Consider the following 9,140-nt stretch of genomic DNA (forward strand, 5'->3'; position numbering starts at 1 on the left):
AATTTTGCTCGTCATGTTGTCAATAACCAAGGAAGAACTCACACTAACAATTACATGTATATTGTTCGAAAAAAAATTTACATGTGTATGGCTCATGTCAGCATGTGGTGTAACCGTATAAGTCTGAAATTACCAGGTGTATTTATAGGACTAACCAAGATATCATGGCTATATATAGGAATATGAGAAGAAAACAAAATCATTGTTTGTACGTATACAACTATACATACTATGGAATCTTTAACGCTGGATGACGGAAATCGAACTGTGTGTAACCTGCAGCTTCTTCACCCCGAATCGGTCGTCTGATGGCTTCCTCGTCACGAGAACCAACCTGATGAAAGAGAGACTAAAGATCGATCAGAACATAAAGAAGACAAAGAAGACATGCATGCATAAAAGCATCATAGTTTTTAGTTACCTACCTCAGTAGTGACAGCCTGATGGCTCTGCGTAAATGGAGACGTAAACTTTGGGATGATTAGGATGGGCACGGAGCGCGTTTTCCAAAGTAGCCTTCCCTTGCTCGGCCCCGGCGTCGCCGCTTATCACTCCCGGCGACAATCTGATTTGGACTATGACCCTCCGAAGGGACTGCAGGTTCTCCAAGCCCAGCTCAAACCAATCACGACCGTTGGCAGCACGGAAATATATCAAGATATCAACATGTTCAGTCTTGGGCAAAGCTTCTGGCTGGAACACAATTCGGCCAGCCCAATTGCAAATCAGCTTGAGTCTTGTCAGGCAACGGAAACCGTCAGCACCGACGAGTAACGGATCTTGGCGCATTGTCTCCAAGGAGAGGTCACGGAGGGCCGGTAACCTTCCAAGGAAGTCCAGATCCTCCTGTCAAACTTTGTCGACAAAAATATCTAACCTGGAGAGCTGTGACAGATGCGAGGGGTTCCTCCTTAACCATGTTGGCAGTTTGCTGAAGACGAACTTGAACTTTGCAGCAAATTCTCGAAGACTTTGAGGGGGCACCCAATCGCTCCCTAGGAGATCCATGAATACATAATGATTATGATAACCAAGGGACCAAATATGTACACTCTGGATGTTGCGTAGTTTCCCTAGTGACTCCACAAAAGCTTGCTCCAACTTCAAGCTCATAACATTAAAGCAGATATTGAGGTGCCTTAGTCTTTCCACGTTGCCCAAATCTTTCACGGTGCCTAGACAGTCACCACAGAGAGAACCGAGATTTTCCATTGATATCATGTTTCCAATTCCATCTGGTATCCGACTGCAGGAAGAATCAATTTGTAGGCACATCAATCTTCTGAGCTTAGTAATTGCTGATGGGAGTTCTGTTATATCATAATTCCCTCTCAAATCCAGCACCTGCAAAAACTGCAACTTTCCAACTTCTTCTGGGACCTCAGAAATTCCTGATTTGTATAGGCCTAGGTACCTCAGCTGAAGTAAACTCCACAACTCCCAAAGGTTAAGATGGTTATGATCACTAATATCACATTCAGTCAAATCCAATACACGCAAAAAAAGAAACCTTGAGAAAGGAGGCATGAAACCAATATCAACATCATCAAATGTAGCAATAGACCTTGCAGATTTGAGATGTCTATTTTGATGTTCTTCCTTGATATTATTTTGGAGGGACAGCCTACGGACCTTTCTTTTAGAAGAAATGCTATCCCAAGTATCATTCAATATAGTAGTAAAGTTCTCTTCAGTTGACAATGAGCAAATTAAATCAAGAACACTATTGTGTACATGACAAGCAATTACAAACCCATCAAAATATTCCGGCTGGATTAAGCTTCTATTCACAAGCTTATTGAAGTAATTTTCTCCGATCTCAAATAGACTAGTTTGTGGATCTTCAAACTGGATAAAACTTTCAGCAATCCACATCCATATCAATTGATCTTTCGTAATATAGTGATATTCCGGAAACATGCTTAGGTATAGCAAACATGTCTTCAAATGAGAAGGCAGGTTATAATAGCTAAGCGTTAGTATCCTCAACATCTCCTCTACACTGGGGTCTTTGGTAAGTCCATGACCAATGGAATCTAGCAAAACATGCCACTCATCCTTCGGTTTTGGGTGATGATTAATAACCAAGATACCAGCTATAATAATGATGGCTAATGGTACTCCACCACATTTCTTCAATATATCTATGGACACTTCTTCAAATTCAAGAGGACAACCACTCTCGTGAGAAAATATCCTTTTATAGAAGAGCCTTTTGGAATCATCATCACTAAGTGGCTCCATTTGATAGATTGAATCGCCAGCACATGAGCAACATAATTTAGCTACACTGACTATAGAGTTGTCATGATTAACCGACTACCACAATTGTTGCTATTAGAGAATGCCCCTTTGATTATTTTCCATAGTTTTTCATCCCTTATATCATCAATTACAATGAGGTACCTATATCAATTATGAAATCATTAGCAAAATGCAGGTGCAGATGATAATATAATCTAGCATTATGACCAAGAGATAAGATTCCTGAGAAACAATTAAGTATAATTAATTTGCAAGGAATAAACATGGACAGATTTTTTTGGATATTAGGGCATGTGCAATCGTGCTACATTAGGAGTGCCATGTAGGATAAATGTTGAGGTGGGGGGAAGAGAAACCTAAGAAAAAGCTTGCCTGGTTCTAATTAAATGATGATATCTTAACAACAATATCTCTCACACATATTTAGGGATATTTGGGTAGCAAAGATAACACTAAGAGATAACCCATTATACATCATGTTTTTGTTGCCATCTCTATATATATTACGTGGCAGATTTAAGATACAACTATCTTATCAACCACTAATACATCCTTAATGATCCTGTTTTAATCAAAGTACCTTTATGCACTCATTTTCTTGCTATCTATCTATCTACATGAATTGGTAGAGTGCATGCCTTTCGCCGTAAAAAAAGTATACTATAGAGGCGACATGAAGTACTCCTTCCGTTTTCATAATGTAGTGCATTTTTCAAATGTCAAACTTTGCAAAGTTTGACCAAGTTTAGAGACAAAATTATTTGTACCTACAATACCAAACATTTACAATATAATAATAATTCTCAAGATGTATCTAATGAACCCCTATGTATGTTAGTGGTACACCGTACCTAATTAATACACACTGTTACAAAATTGCCGAACCAAAGACGACGAACTTTAGGTTATTATATTTTTCTTCTAAACCATTTCAATATTTGAAAACTTTATGGATTGACAAATAGATAAATATTCTACCAATTATCAATATTAAAACTGTAGATAGATACTCTCTATATCCTATATCTAAGTTGGTGATCCCATTTTCAAGGAGATGCAAGGCCTCCACATCATCAAGTATAGGAAAATCATCCACTTTTTATTTTTCAGAATATTGCAACCCTTCAAATCAGCAAGCACATGCAAGCACTCAAAATTATAAATTTTTATTTCCATTATTCCAATAATAAATAATTTAACCATAGCAGAAAATCATACGACACTATAAAATGTTCATTCAGTGCTAGGTCTTTTCCATTCGTATGGCGAGAATGTGAAGGAGTCTTATTCTTATATATTATGTTATATTCTCAATTGTGTTAGTATAAATTCCCATACAAACGCATGGGGGTATTATCTACTTATATTAAACACACATGTGTAATTACACCTGGTAGTAGCCCAAGAAATATACTCCCATGGGCTAGTATGTATGCTACATTTATCATTGTGAGTATTCTGAGTACTACCTCCGTTTCAGTTTACAAGTCCTACGCGTATACCTAGGTTGCCAATTTTATCACCCTAATATAAAATATATAACACAAAAATTATAGTGTTTGAAAATAGAACATCTGAAGTTTATATTTGTATATTTTTTGTAATATATGATTGTAATATATGACTTGTATTAGGTTAGTCAAATTGATGACCTAGGGGTACGGGCACGCCCTGTAAACTGAGAGAGAGGTAGTACATGCATACACTCTTTTAATACAAAGATACCACAAATAATATACCACAAAGCCAATAACATGAAACAATTGCAAGTAAGTCCATATTTTTAGCATATTTTCAAATGACGTCATATTTTAAAAAGTAGTACTCCACATAATATATGTGTATAATACCTAGGTGGCCTCATATTCCTAGTTATGATAGACGATACTTCCTAGAATGCATCAAATGTACGTGGAAGTAGCAAGAATGGTTCCTATATATATGATGCTATTTTGCTCTACATGCGGCCACCCTATATCATTGTTACACTCTCTAGCTTTTTTTTGCTGGTGGAAAAAAATACACAATATAAAATATGGTGATTTTTTTAACACGATATAACATATCACCCTATAGTGTTAGTGTGATATGTCATATCATGCTTAGCAGTAGCATCACATTTTATATTATGTCTATGACCTATCACAATTTACAAATTATACCATAACATATATAGACACGTACCTCGTGTTTTCGAGAGTTTCCTTGAGTTTGTTGATTAGTTGTCTTACATCCAACATGGTGATCAGACCTACGTACGTGTCAAGATCACAAAGAATGTTCAGGAGAATCTTCTTTGCATCAGTATTTCGGCCGACGGGAACAAACGCACTGCAATCGAAATCTTCTTTGATCTTGTCATAAACCATTTTGACAAGAGTGGTCTTGCCCAATCCTCCAGATCCGACAACAGAGATAATCTTCAACTTTTTCTTGGATACATTGTCTCCCTCCAAGAGCAACTTCATTAGATCTTGATCCCTTTTTCCAGCAATGCCAACAAGCTCTGTTACTTCTGTGTACAAAGCCCCAAGACGAGGATCGATGGGAGCCACCGCTGCAGGAGAAGTGACAATATTCTCAGTGGGGTACCTTCCGTGCATGTTAGCTACCTCTTGGACTTGCTTATTGATGTCCTCGATCGCGTCAATGATCTCATGGTGAGCCTTCCCCTTGGTGAACAAGCCGACCATCATCTTCGTGAGCTGTTTGAGCTTCTTCGAGTTGGGTGCAGGCTTGGAGCCGTCATCGACACGCACCAGGAACTTGTCGACGACGTCCTCCATGTCAAAGGACAGCTCCCTCACCTCCCCCGCCCAGAGCCTGGCCTTCTCGTCAAGCTGGTCCCGCGGCACCTCCGCCACCTTGCGGAGAGCAGCGTGCATGCTCCTCATCTCTCTCTCAAGAGACAGGACGCCTTCCCTGACATTCTCCTTCAGCTTGTACTCCCCATTGAGGAGCTCGACCAGCTTGGGGAGCAGGTCGCCAATGGCGCCGGTTGCCAAATCCATTGATATGGCTTGAGTAGTATAGTTGCTTTGTTGCTTGGTTGTGGGGCGAACAGTGGTTGATGTACGTTTGGGTGCTTGCACCGCTACTCTTTATGTATAGAACCGGCGCAAGTTCAAGCGAAAATCAGGGTTACACGAGCATGTATGTACTATATCTGGTTTTGCCGTGCCATCTGAATGCGAGTCAAAGTCATCGGCCGCGCGGTAACGTGCACTGATAATACACTATTCAGCAATAGTACAATCGCACTGATCTAGGCGTTGAACGCACATGGATTCCTGTAATCACATGCACTTAGATCGGGGCCGGCGTTATGTGCGGTTGGCTCTCTGTGCAGAACTTTTATACAGAGATTGCGTCAATTAATTTGGATCTTAGGGAGTTACGACTTGGTTATAGTCTAAAAGTCGTTATCAAACGATCAAGTGACTGGTGATGTTGAGGGAAGACGTTTTCCTACCCTAGCCGCCGCCGCCACCAGGCGACTAGGGCGAGGCACTTTTTCCTCCGATCTCCACCGGCCGGTGCGCTGGCCCCCTCTCCCTTCGACTGCTGCTCCGGCGGCAGGACGGAGGGGGACCCCGTTCCTCCGCTCTGTAGTTAGGTTTTGGATTTGTAGGTCGTGGTGCGTCGTTGGGGTGGTGGGAGCGGCGTCCGGACGAATAAATCTGCCTCAACCCCACTCCCACACCGGCGGTGTCCTTGATGGCGGCGTCTCGGACTTGATGGCATTGTGTCTCTGTCGATCCCTCAGATCGACAGCGTTAGGGTTCATGGATGGTGTTGACGAGGCGGCGGCGGCAACTCCATCAGGTGTGTCTCTCATTCTTCTCTGTCCCTGTTGCTGTGGCGTTGTCTCCGACGTCATGGTGGAGCAGGGAGGTTTTGTCGTTCAGGAGTACGCGCAGGCGGTTGTCTACGCAAGTGACAGCTGGAAGATGGAGTATCTTGTGTTGGGTCTGTGGTCGAAGGCGGGCAGTTTTGGTTTCCTTCTCCGACGTCGTCGTCATGCGAGGGTGTCAGTTCTGAAGTTCGATGGCGTGTCCGGGGACATGTTGCCCCGGTCTGATTCTTTCAACGGCTATGGTTTTGCTTTTGGCAAACTACTTGGGAGGTCCATAAAGCTGCTGATCAGCGATGGAGCCGCGTCGAGCTTGGGCGAAGAGGTGATCTGTCTTTTTACCCTTTGATGGCCGCTTCGGTGGTGTCGAAGGAAAGGGACAGGTGCTGGTATTTTGCATAGGATTTTCCTATTTTTTCAGTTATGTATGGTCGGTGCTTACGTGCCTTGTAACTTGATCTTTATTCTATATAAATGAGACACGTATTACCATGCAAAAAAAAAAGTGACTGGTGATGTTGGACTCTCTAAAAACGAGCGAGATTGCCACTTAAACATTTGATAATGATATTAATGTTAATGTTAAATACCTAACCATTTGATTTTGACTATCACGATAAAGAGGTAATAAAGTTCTTCATTTTTTTGTTTTGCAGTCATCATCTAGATGCCTGAGCGTGAAACCCTGGCTAGCTAGCCAGGCAAGTTCACAATCATCTGCGTGCAGTGTATGCATTCAAACTTCAAAGTGGTCGGCCGGGGTACGCGGAGCTTGCAGAGATAATATCCAGTTATATAATCGCACTGATCTAGGCGTTGAATGCACATGGAATAACATGCAATGATTCCAGAATTCACACACTCCCTCTGTCTTTTTTTCTCTGCATATTAGATTTATGTCAAGTCAAACTTTGCAAGTTTGACCAAATTTGTATTAAAAATTATCAACATCTACAACACCAAATATATATACTATGGGACTACATTTTATAATGAATCTAACGAATTGATTTGGCAATGTGAATATTGATACTTTTTCTGTAAGTATGGTCAAAGTAAAGATAGTTTGACTTCAGACAAAACTTATATGCAGACTAAAAAGGACCGAAGGGAGTACTAGTACATCAGGGCCAGCTTACCACGAACTTTAAAATAATGCTCACATCACACCATCATGACCTTCCATACATTCAAAATAACTAGTTGTTGGGGCGCCACCCGGTGGCGCCTCCTGAGACGAAGTTGGAGCGGTGCCAGGTTGGGAAGTGCCCTTTCCAATTTCTTGTTTGTACCAGGGTGTGTTATTCCATCACACTCAAAATACACACATATTTAGTACTGGTACGTGCAAGTATCTAAAACTTTAAGATATAGATATGCAAAATCGACACGCTTAAAGAATGTATTCTTAAAGGTTACATTACAGCCTCTGATAACTGGGAGACGGGATAGCCATGCAGCTCAGTGATGCCCGATCGATCGATCTGTCAAGTATAGTGGACGTCAATGGCAATGTGGGGGCCATGGATCTGGCCGGAGAAGCGCCTCGCCTTTGGCCACACCATGGAAGAACACCTCTTCATCCTAATTTGAACTCTTACGTAAACAAATCTCCTATTAATTCAGACATTATGGAAAGTGCTTTAGAGCAAAAACGAAGGTAACATTTTGTCAACAATATTTGGTCTAAACTCTAAAGTGATCCAGTAACAAAGAATATGCTAATGGTGCACTAACAAAATCTCTTATACCATTTGGATATTACAAGGAATAACCAGTGGTTATACTACACACTTCACAAAAATGGCAATATGGGCATTGCAGCTGGCCACCCACTCGTACCTCTTAATCAACGAGTATCTAGATGGGGAAGGACAAAGGAGAGAAAGATAACCTATGTCGGGCATCCGGCGTGGCTCCATTGGCGGAAACAAGAAACGCACTACCTGGCATACCTAGACATGGGGAGGGGGCGTGGAGGCGCACCTTGGCGATCTCCATGGCGTCCCGAGAAGAAGCTCCTCCTCGAGCACCTCTGTCGTAGATCCGTGGAGAAGAGGGGATCCTCGTCGAGCTCCTCTCCCGGCAGCAAGATGAGATTCTGTGATGGCGTCCTACAACGCCGTCACCTCGCCTCCAACTTGCGCTGGGCGCGCCCGCCCAGATCTTGCACCCCCGCCGCTGGTTCTCCAGATCACGCCCGTCCACCACGCGATCTTCGCTTGGCTCTGCCCGTGACGGCCGTCATGTCCACACCGCCGTCGACCGCTACTGCGAAGACGAAAAGGTTTGGGAAAGAAGTAGGTCTCGGGAGGGCACCTTCCCCAGTGGCCGGTGCTGCCGCCGGCCCGGGTGAAAAATGAGACAAATGAGAGAGAGAGAGGATCTGCGTGGGATGAAAATATCTGCTCTGGTGCTCTTTTTCCCTCTTTTGTCCCTACCCACCCACTATGCATTTTCTCTCTAATTATTCCCCGAGAGACCGAGACGTCCCCTCTTTTCATTGACTAAGACGCACAGTATGCCTCTGCCCACGTGGACACAAAGAGAAATTACCCTTAGTACGGAGCTTATTGTGTTTGAGCATCAAGTAGAGTTCAGACTTCAGAGAACGCAGAAAATGAATATATAAGCGTCTAAAATTTAATGTAACATTTGTACTGGTACTTCATATTGGACTAAAAAGTGAAATGTTAGACGACATAAGACTGTTTAGCAGAATTTCCCTACGAGAGCAGAAATAGATGGGGGCATACATGCCCATGAGCGGTTGTCCTTTCTTCATATGCAGTGAATTACCAAGATAATAAATATTGGACGTATTCCAAGTTTGTAGTGCTATAAACATGATTGGTACAGCCTACGGTCCGGGGTTGCTCATGTCAATCTTCTTGGATTTTCTGCGACCGCCTTGTAGGCATAGAGAAACAAAATCTGCACAAAACAAAGAAGAGAAGCTCTAAAAGTAGGGCACTGAAAGAGGGGGGAAATCAGGAAGACATAGAGAAACAAAATCTGCACA

The 9,140-nt window shown here is 42.4% G+C and overlaps 1 pseudogene; it reads right to left on the minus strand.

Annotated features, from left to right (window-relative positions):
- Positions 1–129: 129 nt before the first annotated feature.
- On the minus strand, positions 130–5,307 carry LOC119361797 (annotated as a pseudogene).
- Between the last annotated feature and the right edge of the window lie 3,833 nt (positions 5,308–9,140).

This window comes from Triticum dicoccoides, chromosome 2B, assembly GCF_002162155.2.
Source record: "Triticum dicoccoides isolate Atlit2015 ecotype Zavitan chromosome 2B, WEW_v2.0, whole genome shotgun sequence".
NCBI lineage: Eukaryota > Viridiplantae > Streptophyta > Magnoliopsida > Poales > Poaceae > Triticum > Triticum dicoccoides.